The following is a 25005-nucleotide window of genomic DNA, read 5'->3' on the forward strand; positions in this document are numbered from 1 at the left end:
TCTTCCAGAGTTGGGGTGCGATGACGGAGTTTGCTCTGTTGAAGATGTGGTGAGGGCAGGGGTCGACAGCTATTGGCTCTCCAGGACTGTGATACATCTGCCTAAAATCAGGTGCACTGTAGTGCCAGGGTTGATGTGCCACTACTTTCATTTGCTAGTACACTTTCAAGTCGGGCATAGCAGCGCACAAGCGCTGCTTTTCTGACCTGTTGTAATCTATTCGTGAGCTTTAACCATGCCTACCTCACGCCCATCACTTTCATTTGTTCCTGGGCTTGCCTTTCAAAAATACCTTGATGTCATTGGTATATGCTTTACGTTTGTCCGGCATTGAGGCTGGTTTGTTACGCCTTACAGACTGACACTGTGTCATGGATAATTGAACAATTGGCAATATACATCAGCATTGGTAAACTACTTTTTCCTTTTGTCTCTTCCCTTTGGGCTCCAGGGCATCCATGGCGCTCACAGAGCAAACTTGATTAGAGGCATTGGAGCGCATGAGACATTGTTTCTCTCCTTCGCGTTACATAGCTTTAAAAAACATTTATAATTGGTAGATGAGTTATGCTAAAAACAGAGAAATACTCAAAGCTGTTCTTTAGACACAGCAGGAGAGCGGATACAAGAATATTCCTTGCGCTCGGGAAACTCGCTCAATAATTGCTTTGTGGGGTATTACTTTTATAGAACATTTTAGCCATAACTTAGCCCGTGGCAGTCCTAGGACAATGGGACACCTTCAAAACTTTCACAACAATGTGCTATTTCTGTCTACATCATCTCTGGGTCCTCAAACTAGGTTAGTGGGGACCCCAAAAAAAGAACCCCTCCTACCATTCAGTGTCTTTTTAAGCACACTCATGGCTGGAACTTTTGTTTAACATCTGGGAGTAGTTTGTGTTTTAAGGGCCTTGTTTGTGATATAATTGCAGTAGGCCTGCAAGCCCTAAAAATGTGTAATGCATTAGGCCCTCTATGGCCTAAATATATGGTTACATTGCATTACTTTCTGACATTTTCTTTTCATATGGTTATGCCCTCTAGGGGCTAACTATATGGTTGTGTGCTCATGTTTCATACAAATGTTATTTTTATTGCAGTGTCCTCTAGGGGCTGTTCTGAGCATTACAGTTACATTCTATATTATTGCGACAAGAAAACTCGCTACATAATACTTTGCAGGGCATTACTTGCACAAAGATTTGTGGTCCTAACTCAGCCTGTGGTGGTCCTGGGACAATGGGACCACCTTCAAAACGTTAACTACAACATGCCCTTTCTGTCTCTGGGTCTCCACACTAGGTTAGTCGGGACCCCAAAATAATAACCCCTCACACCATTCAGTGTCTTTTTAAGCTCACTTAAGGCTGGAACTTTTGTTTTACAGCTGGGGGTAGTTTGTGTTTTAAGGGCCTTCTTTGAAATAATATTCCAGTGGGCCTGCTAGCCTTTTAGTTTTATGCAGGGCCACTGGAATTATGTGGCAAGAAAAGTGCAGTTATGCATTTACAATGCCAATAGCTCTAACTCAAGTAAATGTGAGACCAATTGCATTGTAAATGTTTGTTCTTTCTGTTATCTATTTATTTCAATTTTACATTTTTGGTCATCTTTAAGTGTTTAAACTGTCTTCAGGTTGTAATAATACAGTGCCAATGGTATTCCTTTTCTTCATGTCAATAAGTGAAAGAGAACGTAGAAAGGGAGAAGAGCGTGAATCAGAACAGAAATATGGTCATGCTTCAGGATAAAGGCAGAGTAAGGAGCAGCAGAAGAGCATAAGTTGTGAATTTCTCAAAAGAGGGAGGGTGGAATGGGAAGACAAAAAGGAAAGTTAGAAAGAAAGCTAGACAATGGAATTAGAAATAAAAAGAAAAGAGAGGAACATACTTGTGTAATGCACACACAACCTTCCTTGGATAATTCCATGTCTCAGACAACTCAAACACTAGAAAGCAAGAACCACATCAACCCCATTTAGAAACTCAACGTGGTGGAAGATTTCACCCACCCAACACACTACAAAGTCCACTCAATGTAGTAAGGATATCGCAGAATAAGCACTCCCCAAAGACCACTTGCCAAGGCCAAATCCTCAACTGCATCAATAAACATCCAACAACATTATGTTTCACTACATCATAACCAGTACCTCAATAAGGTAAGTTGTTTATCAATGTTTTCACTATTTCAATACTAAACATCATCTCTACAACTAACCAGACTTTTTTTTTTTGCTAATTACCATTTTTAAAATCCAAGTTTAATTTTTGTAATGTTATTCTTTCGTTTTCCTTTACAACACTCCATAGTAAAAACAATTTTATTGAACATATTTATTTATTTTGCAGTAATTCCAACCTCAAGCCCATACCATTAGAGGCCTGTTAATTTCCGATCCCTGTGCGAACACGTTTGTACGAGGATCAGAACCACAAGTTTAGTGTAAATTACAGCACTCCCTGCAATTCTGCCCTGGTTAAATCTGCCGTAAAGTTAGTGAGGGAAAAATACCAGGTAAATACCGGTACATGTGTATGTTGATGCAGAAAGTACAACAAATTGTCATGTTATTACCCACTGAGATTAGAAAAACTTCTGACAGTGGTTACTTGTGGGTCCCTGTGAATAGCAATCCCTGGGATATTGCTATTATATGAATAGCAATCCCTGGGATATTGCTATTATATGAATAGCAATCCCTGGGATATTGCTATTGTATGAATAGCAATCCCTGGGATATTGCTATTAATTGGCTCTGATAAATTACACACTCCACACAGGGAGTCTCGTAATGAGGACCAATAACTTTGGATTTTCACAGTCACATAACGTTACTGCAATCCATAATCTTTTTTTTCTTTAAAACCTTGTATCAACAACAATTTTGTTTTTTTTTTAATTTAATTACACACCTCTCTTCATTTTTATTATCCTAACTCGTATTATTAATTTACTCAATATGTTTTGATTATATGTTTATTAAAAGTAAAAGAACGATATAATGCGATTAGTAAATAAATCTAGTCATCATTCACTACTAGTTAATGTTGCGGTCGTAGTACTCCACATCCACTTCTTTATTTTATATTTCTATTTAATAGGGCACACTCAAATTGATAATATTAATTTGTTGGTTCCCCTCAAGTACAGCATTTTTGCAACACTGCACTTAGGGGGTCCTGGCAAATTCCCTGTTTACATTTCTTTAAAATAATTATCAACTAAATATATTAAAATACGTGGTGTCATCTTTTTTAATGTTTTACTTTATTCAAATTAAACTAAATTACTTTGTTAGTAATGTAGTAGCCATCAATGTAATACTGATGATGTCATAATGTTATACTATTCGAACAAGCCAATATCTCCTGACTTGTGCCAAGGCTGGTAACCAATGAGTAAACCCCAGTAAGGTCCTTTCCTCGTATCTTGACATTTAACTGCACTTGACCCACTATGCACCACCTGCTCCAGCTTTCTACAACTAAGACCAAATTTAAACCCACTTCACCTCTATGACAATCACCGACATTGTGAATGTTTTCCTATCAGGCTCCTCTGTTGTTCATCAACCTTCTATGAATGTGTAAGCATAACAATTTTTTTTAATGAATGGCATTCATATACAAATGCTTGGGCGATGCTAGGACATCCCAACTCTAAGCTATCACAATAAAACTATATTTGGAGGGTATATGATTTGATTGTATTTTTGGATCTGTTTACTTTGTATTTACTGAACAATGATCTTTACATATGTGAATTGCAATTAACCATTTGTACTTGTTTTCTATGATAACCCTATTTAAACATAAACTTAAAAATGTCCAAGGAAATTCATAAACATGCAATAAGTAGCCCTTTAGTGGCACTCTTCAATTAATATAATAAATTTTGGTGAGTCATGAAATAACCGCCATTGTGACATGAAAGTGCTCTCTAGCACCAAGTGAGCTATGTCATAACATCAGTAATAATTGTATGATACAAACCTATATATTAAATCAAATTCAACAGCCTGAAGACCCTTACCTCCTCCCTTCAGGAAATTCAGAATAGATTGACTAGCATGAACCTCAAGCTGAGCTCTAAGACTGAATATCTCCTTTTAATCAAAAAGTAAAGTAACTTCCTCTAGAATGGTCAAATCAAATCTAGGAAATTAGTCTCTCACTAAAACCAATCACCACCACATCAAGTCAGCAAAAAGAGCAGCAATCACTGTCTACATCAACACAGCAGCCAACCACACAAAAGAACTCTTCAGAATCATCAAGGAATTCCCTGACCCTATAGCCAGAGAGACCAACATCCACCCATCTCAGAAACTATGCAACACCTTCTCAGACTACTTCCACAAGACCATGACCATATACAACAATTTCGACCACCAACCCTCCACCTCCAACCTAGACAACAAGTCTCAAGCAACGAACACCGGCGAACATGATTACCACACAGACCACTGCAGCCATCATGTCATCCATCCGCTCTGAGGTACCCACCGACCCTTGCCCCGCTGGTTTTTCAACCTCCGAGCCAACACTATTAGAACAGAATATAGGGCCAGATGTACGAAGCCTTTTGCATGTCGCAAACTGCGAAAAACGCAGTTTGCAGCATGCAAAAGGCCGAACGCGATGCTCATCCCCAAATTGCGAGTCTGTACCGACTCGCAATTTGAGGATGCGACTCGCAAATAGGAAGGGGTGTTCCCTTCCTATTTGCGACCGCATCGCCATTCAGAGTTGCTTTGTGACCGCGAATGCGGTCGCAAACCAACTCGCAGTTACCACCAGTGTCACACTGGTAGTAACTCATTCGCAAAAGGGAAGGGGTCCCCATGGGATCCCATCCCCTTTGTGAATGCCGAAAAAAATAAATATTTCAGAGCAGGCTGTGGTCCTATGGACCACTGCCTACTCTGAAAAAAACGAAACCAAATGGTTTCGGTTTAGTTTTCATTTTGCAGCTCGTTTTCCTTTAAGGAAAACGGGCTGCAAAATGAAAAAAAAACACTGCTTTATTTACAAAGCAGTCACAGACATGGAGGTCTGCTGACTACAGCAGGCCACCATCCCTCTGAGTGCAGGGACTCGCTATGGGGTCGCAAACTGCGACCCACCTCATGAATGTTGATGAGGTGGGGCTTTGCGACCCCATAGCGAGTCGCAGAAGGTGTCTGAGACACCTTTCTGCATACAATTTTGCGAGTTGCAAATTGCGAGTCGTCAGACTCGCAATTTGCAAGTCACAAAATTGTAGTTTCCCACATCTGGCCCTAAATCACATCTTCAACACCTTCATCTCCACGGCAACCTTCCCGGATGAAAGGAAGCACGCAGAGGTCAAACCCCACCTAAAGAAACCCTCCGATGATCCCAGTGACCTCAAAACCTACACAGCAATCTCCTTGCTCCCTTTCCCAGACAAATCGCTAGAGAAAACCATGAACCAATAGCTTACCGACTACCTCAAATGAAACCTTCTTCTCGACACCTCACAATCAGGAATCCTGCCCCAACCACAGCATTGAGATAACACTGATTTCTGCCATGGACGACATCAGGACCCTCCTTGACCACGGAGAGTCGGCAGCTCTGATCCTCTAGGACCTCTCTGCAGCGTTCCATACAGTCTACCACCACACTGTCCTCAATAGACTCCACAAAATAGGCATTCAAGAAAATGCCCCTAAGTGGGTCGCCTCTTTCCTCTCAGGTTGCATGCAGAGCATCTGTGTAGTGTCTTAATATCTGCGGCTGCCGCTGCGCGTGTCGGTCAGCTTTTCCTTGTCTTGGCACGCGCAGCGGAGGTGCTCACTCGCGGCTGTTTTCCGGGTGTTCGGCGTTTCTCTCCGCGTTACGAGCGCGGGGAGCGCCGAACATTCGGAGGATGACAGCGGCGTGGTGACAGTTGGAAATTGATGGAGGAGAGCTGTTTCTGCTGCGCGCTGGGGTGATTTATTGAAGGAGCTTAAAATAAAATAAACTCTACGTGATTTCGACAATTTGGAGTCTGGAGGGTTTGTTATTAGCTTACTTTATGTGGCGACGAGCTGTGGAGCTGGATCACCCCAGGCTATAACGTCGAAGCCCACTCGTGCCTTCTGGACAGCTGTATGTACGGTGAGAGTGTCTCATCTTCAATGAACATCGAGTCAGGAGGTGTGGCTACAGGAGGTTTTCATGTTTGTGGAAGCATAGCGGCCATCTTTAAACGGCTATTTTAACCAAGGTTTTTACCCTTTTAATATTAAAAATCTGTGGAGGAGTTAATTGAGTTGCAATTATATGCACCCAAGTGACTTTATTATCGCTTAAATACGGTCATGCAGTCGGTCAACCCTCCGCCACCATTCTTGGAAACTCCTGGTGTGCCAGCCATACCATGGAAGCAATGGTATGATGCTTTTGAAACATATATGGGTGCCATTGGAGCGTCAAGATTCAGACCTGAAAGAAAGAAATGCTTATTGCTTCATTCTTTAGGTTTCGAGGGTAGGTCGGTGTTTAAACATTTACCAGATATTCAATTGGAAGAAGGCGTGGAACTTGATGATTTTGAAGAAGCTCTTAAGAAATTGGCCACCAGATTTGACGCACCTCCTAGTTTGGTTATTGCAAGACATAAGTTCTTTAGGAGGGAAAAAAAAATGGAGAGGATGTCAATAACTACATTTCTGCTTTGAGGAAACTTGCATCTGAGTGTTTCTTTGACACATTTACTGATCAGTTAATACGTGACCAATTCATTTGTCACTGTGCGGATAAATCGATCAAGCAAAAGTTGTTGTCCTTAGGAGATCCATCTTTGTCGGATTCAATCAGAATTGCTAAAAGCATTGAGACTGCAATGAGATCTGCAAAAGAGTTGGAACGTGCACAAGCGGAACATGTGAATGTAGTACAGAGATCTGACGACAGGCGCAAGATGAGTGTTCCATTGCACAACAAAGTGGATGTGGCTAAATCCAATAGTTTTTTTAAGCAGTCTAATGTTTGTTTCAGGTGTGGATATCCACCACATATAAAAGGAGGAAAGATGTGCCCGGCAAAGAATGTGCAGTGCAGATTATGTGGCAGAACTGGTCATTTTGCAAGAGTGTGTCAAAGTAACAAAAGTGGTAACACTAAGGTTAATACTGTCATGGATGACGGTGATGATAGGATGGATGAGTTGATGAGTGAAATGCAAGAAATGATTCTGACTGTGGGTGACTGTGACATAATCACTGGTAATCCAGTGGACTGCATTGATCCATACGTTTTAATTCAAGTAGGTGACAAACATTTAAAGTTGTTGGCGGACTCAGGGGCTAGAATCACTATGATTTCTCAGGAACTTTACCAACAGAATTGGGGCACGCGAAAATTGAATCCTCCAGATAGGTCTCCATTTTCATATGAAGGAAGGAGGATTGACTTAGTTGGTTTCTTTGAAGACATTTTGGTTTTCAAGGGGCGACGCATTGTTGGGAAAGTCTATGTTGCTGTAAAAGGTTTGAACATTTTAGGTTGGTTTCACCAAGGGCTGTTTGGAATGGTTTTGCGTCCAGGTAACAGGTGATCAGGTGACAGTTATTAGAGATACCTCTGATATGGAGAAATTGCTAAATGAGTTTCCCAGAGTTTTTTCGGGTGAATTAGGTAAGATAAGGGGTTTTTCACACAAAATAAAGGTCAAGGACAATGCCATTCCCATTAAACATAAATTGAGAGGTGTGCCATTCAGTGTCAGGGATGAGTTGGAGAAAGAATTGGAAAGTTTACGGATGAGGGGAATCATTGAGCCCATTGATTCTTCGTTATGGTTGTCTCCGTTGGTGGTGGCGAAGAAAAAAAATGGCGAATTGAGAGTTTGTGTTGACTTGAGGGCACTTAACAGAGAGATCTGGGTGGACTCTCATCCATTGCCTAAGATTGGTGAGATGCTTTCGTGTATCAAGGGAGCAACTTTTTTTACTAAACTCGACTTGGCTACTGCTTATCACCAAGTAGAATTGACACACGAGTCGCGACACTTTACTGCCTTTGTCTCCCCGTGGGGAACATATCAATATTGTCGTATGCCTTTTGGGCTGGCGTCAGCAGCGTCAGTATTCCAGAGAATAATGTCTGCCATTCTTAAAGGTATTGATAAAGTGTGTGTTTTTCAGGATGACGTGTTGATTCATGCTTCTGATCGATATGAACATGATGTGATTCTGAGGCAGGTCTTGAGTAAGTTTGATAGTGCTGGTGTCGTATTAAGAAGAGAGAAATGTCAATTTCTCCAAACCTCTGTAGAATATTTGGGGCACGTCATCACACCAGAAGGGGTTTATCCCAGACCAGGTCTTGTAGAAGCGATTGCAAAAGCACCTGCACCTCAGGACAAAGTTGGTGTCAAATCATTTTTGGGTCTTTGTGAATTTTATTCCAGATTTATTGAAAACTTTGCTACGCTAGTCAGACCCATTTCTAATCTGTTGAAATCTAAAACAGAGTTTTTGTGGAATGCTGAGTGTGCCGAAGCATTTGATACTATTAAACAGAGATTGAGTAGTGTCAATGTTTTAAAATCTTATGATCATAACTTGAAGTGTTGTTTGACTGTTGATGCCAGTAAGTTCGGTCTTGGAGCTGTTTTGGCGCAAATTAATGAAAAGCAGGAGTCTACAATTGGATTCGCGTCTAGAGTGCTCAGACCTAATAAAGTACATTATTCTGTAATAGAAAAAGAATTACTAGCATGTTGGTGGGGTATAGAAAAATTTAAGTCTTTTCTATGGGGAAGAAATTTTTTTCTCCAAACAGACCATAAGCCATTAGTTTCTATTCTAAATGGTACCAATCTTAAAAGTAGCTCACCAAGAATTGCAAGATTTGCGGCCAGGTTACTTCAATTTGATTTTTCTGTGATACACATTTCTGGGGGGAAAAATGTGAGAGCAGATTACCTCTCCAGGTATCCTGTTTCCGAAGATATCGGAGAGGAAATGGACACTCAGGATGAAAACTGTTTCATTGCTTCTGTCGAACTAGAACGTACTGGATCGTTTTCCGAAATGATGTGGAAAGAAGCGTCTTCAAGTGATAATGTACTTTCAAATGTTCTGATGTATGTTGAAAATGGGTGGCTGCATGAAAAAAGTTTGAATTTGAGTACTCAACCTTTTTTTAAAGTGTCTGATGAACTATCAATTGAAGATGGTGTACTGTTGAGAAATGATAAAATTGTCCCTCCTGATGTTATAAGATCCGTTATTATGGAAAAAGCACATGAAGGTCACTTGGGTGTTACTCTGACTAAAAAGAGGGTTAGGGAATACTATTGGTGGCCGCAAATGGACAGAGACATTGAAATTTTGGTCAAGTCCTGTTACATTTGTTCAACTAGTGATAAGGCTCTCAAAACGTCAACTCCTCCGCTAATGCCTATAGAATGTCCGGCAGGTCCTTGGGAAAAGATTGGCATTGATTTGTTGGGTCCCTTCAATTCTCTTCCTCCTAAATTACGGTATGCTTATGTAGTAATTGATTATTTTTCCAAGTGGCCTCATGTAAAGTTTGTGAGTCATGCAGATTCCACGTCAGTGGTGTCGTGTCTGAAAGATGTATTTTTGGAAGAAGGGTTACCCAAAGAATTGGTGTCTGATAATGGGGTCCAGTTTGTGTCTAGTGAAGTTGAAAAGTTTCTGAGTGAGTGTGCCATCAAACATTTGAAGAGTTCTCTTTATCAACCACAAACGAATGGTTTGGTTGAACGGTTTAATAGAGTGGTTGGGGAGTGTATCCAGTGGGCGGTAGCTAATGGGTGTGTGGTTGATGCCGCTGTAAAGAGTATGCTCTGGTTTTACAGAACAACACCACACACTAGCATGGGGTTATCTCCATTTGAGGCACTTAGAGGGAGAAAGCCTGCCACCCTATTTAGACCAGCTTGGTTGTCCAAGTTTTTCAAGCATTCTACGTGTAAGGAACACATGTACGCAAAAGTGTGTTCGAGTATTAAAAATTCTCAAGAGAAACAAAAGTCATATTATGACAAGAAAAGAGGTGTGAAGGAGGTGCAGTTCACTGTGGGTGATTGGGTGCGGGTCAAATTACTGGTGTTTGTCAAGAAAGGTGATTCCAAGTTTTCTGAACCATTCAAAGTTGACAAAGTTTGTGGGAATGCTGTGCGTGTTGATGGACGTAACTGGTGGAATATGGGGAAGGTTGTAAAGGTTGAACCTAAGGATATATTGTTACCGGTTCACAAGAAGGTTGATCACACCTCAAAAGCACAGAATTTCTTGAATGTACAAAAATCTGTTGGGGTTAAGTCCTCGAGTTTAAAACAGGGGGATTCATGCTCAAATCTTGTGCCTGTAAGGAGAAGTGATAGGGTGCACAAATTACCTTTTAGGTATCGTTAAGTGAGAATCGATTATACTAGGCTTTATGTGTAATGTTTGATTTGGTTATACACAACATGTATGGTTTCTTTCATAGTTTATTTGTGCAAGGGGTAATGAAAAAAATAATATTTGTTTTCTTTGCTTGTTGTTTATTTAAAGTGTTAAAAGGGAAAACTAAATGTAGTGTCTTAATATCTGCGGCTGCCGCTGCGCGTGTCGGTCAGCTTTTCCTTGTCTTGGCACGCGCAGCGGAGGTGCTCACTCGCGGCTGTTTTCCGGGTGTTCGGCGTTTCTCTCCGTGTTACGAGCGCGGGGAGCGCCGAACATTCGGAGGATGACAGCGGCGTGGTGACAGTTGGAAATTGATGGAGGAGAGCTGTTTCTGCTGCGCGCTGGGGTGATTTATTGAAGGAGCTTAAAATAAAATAAACTCTACGTGATTTCGACAATTTGGAGTCTGGAGGGTTTGTTATTAGCTTACTTTAATCTCCCTTCCTCCCTTCACTTCTACACCCAAGAATATCACTTGCGGCATACCCCAAGGATCCTCCCTCAGTCCAACTTTGTTTAAATTCCACATGACCCCCCTCGCAGACATCGTCGGATCCTACGGACTAGATATAATCTCCTACGCTGAGGCCACTCAACTAATACTCTCAGTCAACTTCCTGCCCCTCCACCTCTGAACAGCTCCCTCCCTGGCAGACTTCAGGAGACTCAAGATGTGGCTTTTCGATAGAGGCGGGGCACCCTCAGCACCCAGATATCCTAGGGGATAGCGCTGCGCTTTACAAATGCTATGACTGATTCAGCAAAATCTCTTGGCTTCAAACTCAACAAGCCATTCCTCCTTGATCTTCATGGGAAAGGGACGGCCAAGAATGGAGGATTCCAACTAAATCTCTTCCCTAGCCTCAAGCCCTCCCTGCCAACCAACACCTTAAGTAGGTGTTCTGTTATAACCTGCACTTACTTTATTTATTTGCCTCAGCATATTGTATTTCTTCACGGTTATTTATGAGATCTTTTGAGCTTGTGCTGTTCCCATTCACAAGCCAGCTATATTCAAAGTCCTATGTTTATGATCATTCTGAACGTTCTTAATTTTTCAGTTGCTTCTGTGCTGTGTCACATACCAACTGCAAAATAAAATCTCACCACAAGATCCTAGTGTTGCCTGGAACATGGAACGTCAAAGGTGTTGGCTGAATCCACAGCCAGGAACCTTACTTCTACACATGTTGTGGGACATATACTTGATGGTATATTCTCCAATGACCCAGATTTAGAAGTCACTGACTTATTACCTACAGACGGGTCAGACCATAAAGTCGTCAACTGCTGTCTAAAACTTGCCACTCCAATTTCTTTTAGCAATAAGAATACACAAGGAAAAAAGTGTTGAGCCTGAAGTAAAATAAATAAAGCAAATTTAAGTGAGGTACTAGAGAGGACACAACCCTCAATGATGGAAGATGCCAATCCAACTGTTGGCAATTACACTGACTGGCTAAGGACAGCTATTAATAAGTTAGTGACACAATAAATTTACAAAAGTCATAGAAGTAGGACATCAGCACCATGGTTCTCCTCTCAGCTCAGTGAGCTGAAATAGAAATGCAAAAGACATGAACAAATTTGCAGAGAAGATTATCTTGGGGAAGAAAAGACAAAATACAAACACTTTATAGATGAATATATAAAACAGATTGCTATGGGGAAAAAACAACTACTTTTCACAGAAGATTCTTTCAGCAAACAATTCCTCAAGAGAGCTTCTCAAAACAGTGCAGGCCCTGTCCTCTTTTTCATCCAGTCACACAGCCCCTTCTTGTCAGGGTTTTTGTGACAAGCTAGCTGATGTTTTCAAAAATATAGTGCTAAACTAAATAGCAGCGACAGGAACTGTTCCTCGTGTGCAGACATTGCCACAGTCCAGGGGGATGATTTATTTAATAAATTTCCTCCACTTACGGAATTAAAGATTATGGAGCTTGTTGCCCAAACAAAGTCAGAAGCACCAACTGATCCCTATCCTCCAAATACTGTACAGGAAATTACAGGAGTAATTGTTCCTTCCTTAATTATGTTACTAAATTCTATTATGGAATCAGGTAGCTTCCCTATGGATTGGAAGAAGGTCTCTGTTTTGCCATTACTGAAAGAAACTATACTAGACCATAAGGAAGTAAAGAACTGTCGACCTATATCACATCTACCTTTTCCTGTGAAGATTTTGGAGAAACATATGAACAGCTTGCTTTCCAAATACCTGTAAGACAGTGACATCTTATATTCCGCACACTTTGGGTTTAGATCAAACCATAGTACTGAGTCAGCCCTGGTTGTAGCAACTGATGAGTTGAGGAACATTCTTGGGAAGGCAGTGATGATCCTGCTGGATCTATAAGCAGTCTTCAATACTGTAAATCATGTGATTTTGTTGGACCATTTGAAGGAAATTGGAATCGAAGGATCAGCCCTCAAACTATTTTGTTCTTTTCTGTCTGATAGAGTGCAATCAGTTGCCCTGGGAGATTTTACATCAAAGCCTTTTTCGCTACCCGGGCTCTTCACTGAGCCCCACACTTTTTAATATTCACATGGCCCGCTGACTTATTGATTCGCTCCTTTGGCTTTACACCGGTGGCCTACGTCGATGGCACACAACTCCTTGTGTCAATTTTTGATGATGTTGATGAAATGTCACATTGTTTTAATAACTGCTTAGGTGCTATTGTAGTTTGGATGAATAACAACAGTCTTATTCTGAACTCTTACAAAACTGAAGTACTGCTTTTCGGTAAAGACACTACATTTTAGAATCAATTGGGGTAGCCACAATCGCTCTGCCCTCGTCCTTTTCAAGTACCTTTCATTGGAAATCTGGGCATATTTTTCATGCCAGTCTTGTCTTTCATTTATTGCACAGGTTAATAAACTCTCCTCTTCTTAATACTTTTTGCTTCATGTTTTAAAAAAGGTTCTTCCTTTCATACCACCCGATCTGCAAAAATCAGTAGTTACTGCATTAATCTTATCATGATTGGGTTATTGTAATGCCTCACATTTAAGCATTTAACAGCGCTTTCTAGTTAAACTTCAGCTTGTGCAAAATGCAGCAACACAACTTCTAAAGAAAATTCCAAAGTTTGAGTCAGTGTCAGAGGCATTGGATGAGCTTCACTGGCTCCCTATAAAGAAAGGAGTAGTTTTATGTTTGGCATACAAATCATTACATAGCAAAGGTCCAGCCTACTTTGCAAGACATCTTACTTGGTACATTCCCTGGAGAACCCTCCAATCAGCACACTCCAAGACTGTTAGTGTCTCCAAAGACAAAATGGTATGAGGCAGAGCACTTATAGCATACGCAGTCTCATATAATGTTTATAACAGTCCAAGGACCACCTGCCAATCCTCTGCACAGCTGCAACTGAGAGCCCCTTTGCTATGGCTGCCGGGATTCTAAAGGAATGAGTTTCAAACTCAGATGAGTCAAAACCAGCTGCAGACTAAGCATGCTTCAGTATTTCAGAGAACTGGTACCTGGTCAGTGGGGTGCCTCCTGCACTTGGCCGCCAACTCACTCAGCCTGAGGGCCCCCATAAAAGGCCAGGGTAAATGCTGCCCTTAATAGGATGACCTTTCCTAGGGAGCTACATATACCTCCAGAGAGACCTCAGGATGGCAGCCAGATTGCTCGTATCAATGAGGTGCCTAGAATCCGGTCTGGCCCCCTTAAGCCGCTGCCAACCCTTCAAGGCCCTTTTTACCAGGTAAGATTTAGTCCCATCACAGAGTCCAAGCAGCTGCGTGAAGAAGGAAATTGGTGCAGCGTGGCACCTGGTGCAAGCAACTGACTGGCCCTCTCCCCTAAGTGCCTCCAAGAATATTGTGACTGATGGAATAACAGACCAATCAGCTATCCAGCCTGCCCACAGAATTCTGACTAAGCATTAAAAGCCCCCTTATAGGCCCTCCTGGTCCTGGGTGCTAAAGTGGCTGGTAATCTTGGTCACTAATCAACCACAGATGCACCGGGAAGGGCGTGGGGAATTCTTCCGCTCCTGGATGGTAGGATTTGAAAACCTGCATCTTAAAATGGGACAGACCACAGGAGCATTGCTCGAAACACCAGGTACATGTTTAGTTCTAAAAGAGACATTCAACGGCAGACACAGGAACACAATTTTCTTCAGAAACCTCAGAATCATTCTGCATTTTGCAGCTTGCTGGTTGATACACTCTACCACTGGCATGCTCTCCAACCAGACAACCACTGACTGATTGAGAAATTTCACAATCAATTCACACTGTCAGGGCCACAGGATCAGAACAGTTCTAGAAAACCAATATTGGCCACCAATCCAGACTGTACCCATTCCCTGGGCCAGTGCTGCGCACACCATACAACCCCAAAGATGGCTCCAAACCCCTAACTGCCCGCTACATCCATAAAGAGACCCAGTTCCCCATTGGACCTTGGCTGCCCCAGCCACACAACTGTTCCGTTAAAGTCATGCAGGAATTACTCCCAGATCCTCATATCCTGCTTGACCTCACTTGTGAGCCTAGTGTGGTGACGTTTTACCAACAATCCAGATATGTCCTGAGCAAAATAATGGGATTTGGGGCACCCCATAGGAATGATTGGTAGTGTGAAATTAAGTTGCCCCACTAGCACCTGCAGCTGATGGAGCGTGACCTTCTTAGCTCTCAAGCATGCCTGCAAGGCTTGGGAGAAAGTGTCAACTTTCCCCCACCGAATGCCTGGGCACCCCTGCCACAGAATCCAATTCAATTCCAAGAAACTCAATTGTGGTGGCTGGGCCTACTGTCTTGCCCCACCAGCGGAACCCCAATTTCCCCCATCAGTCTCTGAAAGATCGCCAAAACTTCAGAGCATTGCTAACTGGGGGCCTAGGAGCAGAAAATCAAGGTAGTGGAGCACTCACTGGCATTCAGGCTTCTGCCTAAAAACCCATTCAAGAAACATGTTAAATTTCTCAAAATAGGAACAGGACACGGAGAAACACATCGGTATACACTTCTCAAAGGAAGGCCCCTTCGAACTGGAAACCCAGGAGATGGAAATCTTCCGGGCAAACAGGCAGCAACCGGAAAGCCGTTTCAATATCAGATTTAGCCATCCCAGGCCCAAGTTCCTGCAACATCTGGATTGCTTGACCCAGGGACGCATACTTGACTGAACATAAAGCCCCATCAAAAAGTTCATTTACAGAACTGCCTTCGGAGCCAACAGGTTATGGATCAATCTGAAGTCCCCTGGTTCTTTCTTAGGAACCACCCTCAGGTGGGAACAAAGTCACTCATAGGGACTAGGTCAAAGGAGCCTGCCACACTGCCTAAACGTAATTCCTTTAGGATCTTTGTTCTCACCACACACAGGTTAGATCTGAGAGACTGCTGGTTCTTACGCTGAGGAGAGCCCAAATAGCCTGTTGTGGGGATTCCTAAAGCCCTCCTTAAAACCCTCATACAATAGCTGAGCTGCCACCTGGTTAGTGTACGTACTGAGCCAAGGGACCATTGCCATTTAGTTAACTGGGGAGTGAGCTTTGCCAAATTCCGAACCGTCATTCCTACTTCTTCTGCCCTTAACTCTGGTTGTTTTTAAAACACTTAAATTCATGGTGGGAGGCCTGATCATAGAACGAAGAGCAATGATTGAATCTACAGGTACCAAGAAGTTGGGTGCAGGTGTGTCAGTTAAAATCCCAGCAAGTTATTTCTTTGCCCCCCCAACCCCCACATCCCGCCGGGCCACTGGCAGATCCTGATCCTGCCCAAAAGGCCTAACCCATAGTATTTTATGCAGATTCATATATTGTAGCCAGGTGATTATATCAATCTGGTCTTATCCCAGGGTGGGCCTACTGGCTTTAATTCTCCTAAACTCCTTATCATAATCCTTCCAGGCTGTATTACCATACTCATCATGTGCACCCCCAATTCTGTTATGATAACAAGCCAGCTGCACCCCCATATCATTGAAACACTCCACCAAAATGGCCTGACAGGTCGAGAAACCCTTGTCCCAAAATCCAAAGTCTCATCAACCTTCTTCTTGTTAGTCCAATGGCCGCATTCTCCAGGGTGCGCATATTATTTAAAACGCTTACCTTCCTCTTTCTCAGACTTATCCACAAGCAGATCAAAAATGTCCACGTAAGCCCCTTTCCACATTTTTTCTTTCACCTCTGGTGGCACATGCAAACCCAATCGCACAAGCTCAGAGCGAATATCACCCAAACTCCAGGTGGATAAAGAAGGCCGAGTACCTGTACTTGCCTTCCCCTGGGCAGGGGAAGAAGCCAACGTAGCTGTCGCTCCCCACAGGAATGGTGACACTCATTGCTGTACACGATGCATCCAGCATTTGACTCAATGGCTGTGCAGGAACCCCAGCTTATTGCAGGGCCTGACTCTCTACCAGTGCTGAAGAGGTAGTGGGGAGCGGACCCCTCGAACTTCCTGTTGGACCTGCGCCCAGCCAATCTCCCCAGTTCCCCTGAGCTCCCTGACCATCCTTTGCACTACCCAGGTGAGACTCCAGGTGTTGTGCTTTCTCCATAACATCACCCACACCCATTCCCACCAAGGAGACCCCTACAGATGGGCAGACAGCAGTCCCATCTCAGAGAGCCACGGCAAAATGGATGCTAAATTAGCCACCAAGCCCTGCTGCAGATGTCCCCCTGCAGAGGTAACCCTTATAGCCATACCAGAACCTAAATTCTGCACAACACTATCAGCTGCCGCCGCCCCAGTGACAGTTGCGTTAATACCGTGCACAGCCACCGCAGCCAGCACCGAGGCTGGAGGTGTGACCTCCAAGGACGGGATCAGTGCATTTGTAGTAAAGGGCCACGCTGTCGCCTGAAGAGGAGGATTCTGGGCCAGGGTCACACCCACCGGCACTACTAACAAATGGCTAGGGTCCTGGTTCCCTTGAATGACCTGGTTACTTACAGCCCGCCCCAGCAAATTCCCCTTATGCCTCCCCTGCCCACAAGCTCTCTTCTGGACTGGGGAAATGCCACCCTTGGAGGCACTCCTGCCATACTTGGCCTCTCCACCTGTTCCCTGGGCACCTCAGGTGGCTGTTACTTCAATGATGCAATGGCCTGATCCACAGCATCCATTCTGAGCATCAGTTCCTGTAGCAGTGCCTCTGTCTGGGATCGCTTAACCCCCAGTTGCCCACTTGCTGCCATGCTGATCATTCCCTGGCCCTGCCCAGACAACCTCCATTATAACCACACTAGGGCCAAATATGTGCTGTTCCCCGATGTGAGGGAGCCCGGTGCATTCAATTTGCTTTGTCTCCGATGCACACAAACATTATGAGCCAGTAAAAAGTGCACACACTATTTATTCTTCTTCTTGCTACATTCGGTCGTTACACAACTCTGTAATGCACACACATTTAATAACAGTTATTGTTCTATAAAATGAAGGAAAGGAAAATTACAATCTTCACAGCTCACAAGTTGGACTCTGCATCTGGTTCTGCTAATTTTAGTCAAGTGAATTCTGTGATGCACAAACATCACAGCATTATACAAAACTTGAATACTGTACAATGCACTTTTCTGTTATTAGTAACTCCTTTGTATATTACTTTTAGTTTGCTTTGTATTGTACTTCCAATTTAACAATGCATTTTGATCCTCCAACAACGTGTTTATAATCAACAGGTGATCCGTCAACATCCATGGACCAAATGGAAGGATGGATTTTTAACAAGACACCAACGGAAAGGTGTAAAAAAATGCATTACAATGCTTGGATTCTGAAATAATGTTTTCAGGACACTGCCACTTAATACATCATATGAGGGTATAGGACAAATCAATGATTTAATGATTTCAATAAAGGTTTGTTATGAGAACAAGATTTAAGCCTTACAGCATGTTTGCCCTAGAAATATTCAAATTTTAATCTTGACCCCAAAAAGAGGTAGAATCTTATGACAAATGTATTACCAATCTCAGATCTCTGTCAAGGTCATGCAATGGAAGAGACGACAAGGGACCAGATTACTGTCAAAGTAAAATACAAATAGATTCAATAACAAATATGGCTGTTAACTGATTCTTCTTTGTAAGGTGTGACTAAGACAGCAAAAGCAATTGAAGCATAACAGCCACAGGTCAGATCAGTCAATGAGGATAAATTGAAAAGAAAAAAGAAAAAGTATGCAGCATCACAAGCAGAACATCTAAAACAGGTGCAAAATATAGCTACTCTACATGAAGGGGGAACTGAACTAAAGCTATGCTAGACGCTACATATAAGGGTTTGGATGAGGACGACTGAAGAAATAGTGAAGAGACACAGAAAGAGGATGGTCTTCTTTTATCTGTGGGGGATAATGAAGCCAATATTAAAAACATACTCCTGCGCTAGCCTCCTCCTGGTGCATCAAGAAATTTGGTGAAAATTTCATATTGCAAGATTTGGAAGAATATAATATTAATCTGGAACCTTATGGGGGAGTGAAAGTACATTTAAGGATGGTAAAAGAAACACGACGTATGTGACTAAGAAAGGGGTAATGTTACAGGCTGGAGAGATGGTTTAATTTAGGAATAATTTGGAATTCTAGATAGCTAAGGATAAACCTGGTAAAGAAGGGGGACATATTGCAAATAGAACGTTTTTCCTAGGGTTTTCAAGGACAGGTTGATAGGAAGATGTCAACTAAGATTCCTCCCTAGCCTTGAATCATCCATCCCAAAACAATACCTTAAGCTGGTTGGTGAAACAGTATTCATTTTAAGTATAGATTATGGAAACGCTCTTAATTGTTTGCTTAAGTTAGGCCTAGTTCCCCTCAAAGCAGTTCTTCATTGAACAGCCATTCTGGCCACCAATACAAAAGATCACAGTGCACAGCAATGGTTCTTTCCTCACTAAACTGGTTTCCTATGAACCAACGTATAAGAACACAAGAATCATCTACAAGGTGATTTGGATCATCAAACATAAAAACTTATCAAACAAGTTCCAGCTTTCTTACAAAAACAGAACACTAAGAAGCCAAACTGCACAAGATGGACACTCAAATTCAGAAAGTCCTCAACCTACAGAACAATCGTACTCTTTCAGTACAGCAAGGATTTAGAACACAGTCAATACATATCCCTTGACAATCAACCCCTTTAAAATGAATCCCAAAAGGCACTTTCTCTACACATCAACCATACTTGGTCTGTTTGTACATGTACTTATATCACAAACTTCCTGAAGTTATTATTCTTGATTTGTATGTGCTTGTTCGTTGTTCTATGCTTACTCAAAAGCACTTAGATGCCTTGTGACCAGTCTTGACTGCTGTATCAAGAACCAAAAATAATAAATACAAAGTGTCCTGAACTGGCTGCAATGCATACTGTCCATTGCTAAAGATACATATCTAAAAAACAGAGGAGTGGTGGCCTTTTAAAAAAACTGAAACATAGCGAGATCAAGTATTTGCCAGGAGCATACTCTTGGTTTGAGTTATTATATGGCAAGAATGACAGAATGTGGTCACCTTGGCAATCCAGAACTACCGCCTGGATCACCTGCTTACCCATATGATAGCTTGGCCACAAGACCATATATGTGTATTTTTCCAGGATTTAGGCTGGAACTCACTGTATTTGCTAAGAACCTTGCGCCTTTAAACTGTGCTTTGAATGTCAATCGTAGTCCTTTATTTAAACTCTGAGCTTCGAAAGGGATACAATATTTTTTAAGATCATTGGCTTATTTGCAGCATTTTGAGCAATCTTTTAGAAAATCCTGAAAACAACGTTTTTTGACAATGGAAATTTAATGCAAAAGATGTGCCCCTTAAGGTACTGTGTGGGGGTTGTTGGAGTGCATACATTATCAATAAAAATTATGTTATTAAACATAATGAAATATCATGTATTAAAAGGCCTAACTGAAATCATGTATTAGCAAATAAAAATGTGTAGCTGACATGGTGGACACCATAAACAACGTATATCACTATAAAAATATAGGGGGTCATTACAACCCTGGAGGACGGTGTTAAAGCGGCGGTAAGACCGCCAGCAGGCTGGAATTCTTTTTTTCAGTATTATGACCATGGCGGTTACCGCCATGGTCATCCGCCGCTTCTCCGTTCCACCCGCCAGGGCAGAGATGACCGCTGGGCTGGAGACCTTGGTCTCCAGCCCGGCGGCCGTCACAATACCGCCACCGGTATTTTGACCCGGCTTACCGCTGTGGATTTCCAGCGGTAGGAACCGCCATGAAATCCATGGCGGTAAGCACTATCTGTGCCAGGGAATTCTTTCCCTGGCACTGATAGGGGTCTCCCCCACCCCCACCCCGACTCCCTCCCCTACACCCCCCACCACCCCTGCCACCCCCCAAAGGTGGCAGGGCCCCCCTCCCCACCCTGACCCCCAACATCACATAACTCACACACACATGACACGCACACAGGCACCAACAACACACCCACCGACATACATGCCTACATCCACGCACACCCATGTACAGACATACACGCACACATCCATACAGACATACATACAGACATACATACATGCACTCATTCCCAAAACACGCAACACCCTCACAAGCATACACGCACTCACACACCCCTCTACAAATACAGACGCACACCCCCATGCACCCACACAACACCCCCACCCCCCTCCCCTGACGGACGATCGACTTACCTGTTCCGTCGATCCTCCAGGAGGGGACGGGAGCCATGGGACTGCTCCGCCGACACCACGCCGCCAACAGAATACCGCTGCGCCGAATCACAGGACGTGATTCGCTGGGCGGTGTTCTGTTGGCGTGGCGGTGGAGGTGGAGCAACCTCCACTTCCCCGCCGCCCGCCAGTATGGCTGTTGGCGGCTCTCCGTCCTAAAAAGGACGGAGAGCAGCCAACAGTCATAATACGCTGAGCGGCAAACCGCCACTACTGGAGGTCTTCCACACGGTGGTCCCTCAGCGGTCTTGTTAAAAGACCGCCGAGGTTGTAATGACTCCCATAATGTTTAATGAAAATGTAATAATAATAAAATGTACTGAAACATGAGTATTAAGATGCATTAAAATGATTAATAGCTTAAATATTATGAAATGTTTTATTCTTCATATTTTAGCATAAGTTTCAAAAGGTCTCACGTTTTAGTAATTTTCCCAAGGCAATGTTTGAAAAGTGTTAACTCTGCAAAATAATATTTCTCCACATATCCTGTGTGACTTACACGTTGTGGAAAAGTTATGTTCCTTGCTTGTAGCATTTGTTTCCTGAGATGAGATGATAATGTATGAACTAAACAATGGACTTCAGTGCTCAATGCTGTGTTCCATTTTACAATATTTGTACTTGCTTGAGTTTTAGTTTCTTCGCAGGAAGCTTATGTAATGTTTTTCTACACTGCTTAAATGTAATTATTGAGAGGAAACTGGTGTTCAGAAGCAAAAGATAAGCCAATTGTGGGAGCAGAAAATGAAGAAAGGTACTTCTGAAACATGTATCAGAGGTTATTGGATGAAAACTGAAACAACCCATAGTATGAACAATAGAAACTTATAAAGGAGCTTTCTAGGGTTTAATATAGCAAAGTTTAGATGATATAAGTGGAGTTATTTTCAGTTCTAATCGGTCTGCAGACTTTTTATATCTAAATTAGTGAAATTATGTGCTGAATGCTTAGCTTTCACTGACAGCACAGATGCATTAAGGCCAAACTTTACTGAATTATTCCCTATTAGGCCATTGCCAAATGAAGACGAGATGTTCAACTGATGAAGATATTGCTGCTTGACTGATCCATTTAGGAGAGGTATAACCAAATGTAAATTTGTTTTCCTTGCAGATGTTTATGTTTTCTCTCTTTAGAAAATCCAACCTCTATTTTGGTTAGCGCCATAGATAGATGTTTTGCAAATACATTTTTGCCTCATTTTCTTTTTGCATGAAGCCCAGCATGCTTCTCAAATTAGAGTAATAGTTAAGGATGTCAAAATCTAAATTTGACTGTTTCCTATAATTTGACTGTAAATAATTAATCTGTGATAACTAAATGTATGAAGTTTCTATCACTCGTCTGTTGTTGTTATTCTGCATCGTGGTTCTTTAATGTTTAATGATAAATATTCAGTCTAGGTTAAGATTCTTTCGAAGATTTGGTCAGCCTGCGTTATTCTTGTACTTTTATCACTTGGTCTTGTGTTTGATTAACGTGATCTTAGCATTGATAATCTAAACGGCAAAAAATGTTTGAACTTTATTAAACTAGTGTGGTGATTCATGACCACATAGGTCATGGTGTGCAGCAATTGCTGACTACAAACATTGAAATTGATGTTTATTGATTTGAAATTGCTAATGTTGATTGTTAGGACGTTACCACAGTCCTATATGAGTCCAAAGATTTGTGTTGACCTCTAAAGGTAATTGATGGGTTACCCTATACATGTCACCTTATAAATGAAATATCAAAAGAAATATAAGGCTAGACACGCACACAGGGTACATTACAAAATTGAGAGGGAGTCGGTGACTAGTAGCATGGGTTGGTCACCCTCAGATCGAACCAGACAATATAGATTAGAAATACTAATAAAAAAGCAACATGGTTAAAACGTCAAGAAACTATAAACCTGTAACTTGTTATACTAAACTAATACCATAAAGTAAATAAACAAATATGTTATTGACTATGCCACACCAGGATGGAGGACCCATTATACCCAAGGATTGGGAAGCTGTTACTATTATGTGGCGATAGCACACAACTGGGGGCGAGGATGTGGCATAACAGCTACAGCTGCAGACTTTGGACTGGAGCTGGGTAACCAAGCTGGAGCCTCGGGGTCAGCCCAAAATCGTGTGATTCTAGGCAAATCATTTAATCTCCCCATGCCTACCAAAAAATTGAATCCATCCTTGTGTAACGTAACTGGTGCTCATGTAAAGTGCTTCAATACCTTCGGTCGAGATCGAAGCTATATAAAAACACTGCTCTGCACAGCTATTAATTGATCCTGTATCACGAAGGTGCATCACGAGAGTGCACTGTGGATAGATCGGGTTTTTAGAACAATAAACGACACTTAACCAAAGTAGATTACGCGTCCCGGCTGGGACTGTTAAAACCCACACTTACACTAGTAACCATTGTTAATACGGTTATATATAAAGTGCTAGACCTAGAGGACTAAGTTCTGGTGCCAAAAAGAGGCGTTCGTTTCCGAAGGAATCAAACATGACTGGACTTCAAACCGGATCAAAATACGTGCACCTGCACAGGCTAAACACTGCATAGATTACATGTCCGCTACTTACACGGACCATACGTGAAATGACCCTTACGTCCAGCATCCATTGGTAGTCTTTTAACCGATGTCATTTCTCCTACATTTTAGAACTTCCGGGTCGCAGAACAGCCAATTGTACGGCAGAATGTATTCTGGAAGTGTGCGTCACCGCTAATATATGAGGTTATCTAGGATTGGAGCATTGAAAGACCCAATTATAACTCGTCATTCAGGATTTCAAACCGCTGATTGGATGTTGAGTCTACACGAGTTTTGGCGCGAGCGCAGCATGGGATCTAACTACATAAATGTTCATTCACTGACCGGTCTGTGATATTTTGTCTTGGCCTGGGAAGGGTAGTTCCAGACTGCTACTGTCTGCCGTTATGGAAGGAAGAAGGGGGTGGTAGGGTAGCGGTGCAATGTTTCTTACTTGCCTACATGACGAAATTGGCTTCCATCGATGTGAATACAATTTAAAACAGGAGACAACTGAAATAAAACCATTTATGGCTTTAAAAATCGGAAGTCTCCCTTCGCAATCACGTGTTGCCATTTATGGAGTAATGCCTCGGGTGATGGGATTGAATGATGATTGGATGGGATCCTGTCGCGTTCTGTTATAGCTGAGCAGGACTTTTTGCCAATTGCTTCTGGGACAGAGGCTGTACAAGACAGCTAATGGGGCGTGTGTCTGGCACCTGGAAGTATTCCAGGCGGTTGCTTTTAAGGCATATGTGGAATTTACAGGGTGACCACCCCCACCCTCAATCTATATTTGTCACGGCTATCTGGTATTAATGTTCTTTGCATGCGAAAGGTTGACGCGCCCATTACGGCTGCCTTTTATCCTTAGTTTTCAGCATTGCAATATAATTCAGTCTAATTTGACTGCCAGGGAAACGTCCAGGCATGCCACAATTAGAAAGCTCATTATTGCATACATAACAATAGGCCCAATTCAGACAGAAGAAGCCTGCTTTTTGCAGCCCAAATGTCGTTATTTTAACTGTCTACCGCCTAAAATTGCCTCTGCTTCAATAGAATTAAATAAGGAAAATCCATTCCCCCATTTTTAAAATTAGAATCTCCCACGTCTCTGCTCTAAAATGTTGGCGTGTTATTGGTTGCTAAGGTGACCACCTGTCCATTATTTACATAGGATGTCAGTTATTTTGGACGATTGTCCATTGCCTGTGAATTGTTGTATTACAGCTATTGTCTGCCCGTAATTTCAAAGCTACTGACGTGAGAGCAGCTTGCTCACAGCCAATTAATGCAGAAA

General features: G+C 42.3%; 1 protein-coding gene across 2 annotated transcripts in view; it reads right to left on the reverse strand.

The window, feature by feature from the left end:
- Positions 1-23862, reverse strand: part of MTHFSD (methenyltetrahydrofolate synthetase domain containing) — a 104615-nt gene extending 80753 nt beyond the window's left edge. The window contains exon 1 of one of the 2 annotated variants that reach the window (XM_069217262.1): positions 23749-23862. The gene's annotated coding sequence lies outside the window, so the exon portion shown is untranslated. The remainder of the gene's footprint in view (positions 1-23748) is intronic. The other variant, XM_069217263.1, reaches the window with a different exon arrangement.
- Positions 23863-25005: the final 1143 nt, after the last annotated feature.

The sequence above is a fragment of the Pleurodeles waltl genome, chromosome 12, assembly GCF_031143425.1.
Source record: "Pleurodeles waltl isolate 20211129_DDA chromosome 12, aPleWal1.hap1.20221129, whole genome shotgun sequence".
In the NCBI taxonomy this organism is placed as follows: Eukaryota; Metazoa; Chordata; class Amphibia; order Caudata; family Salamandridae; genus Pleurodeles; species Pleurodeles waltl.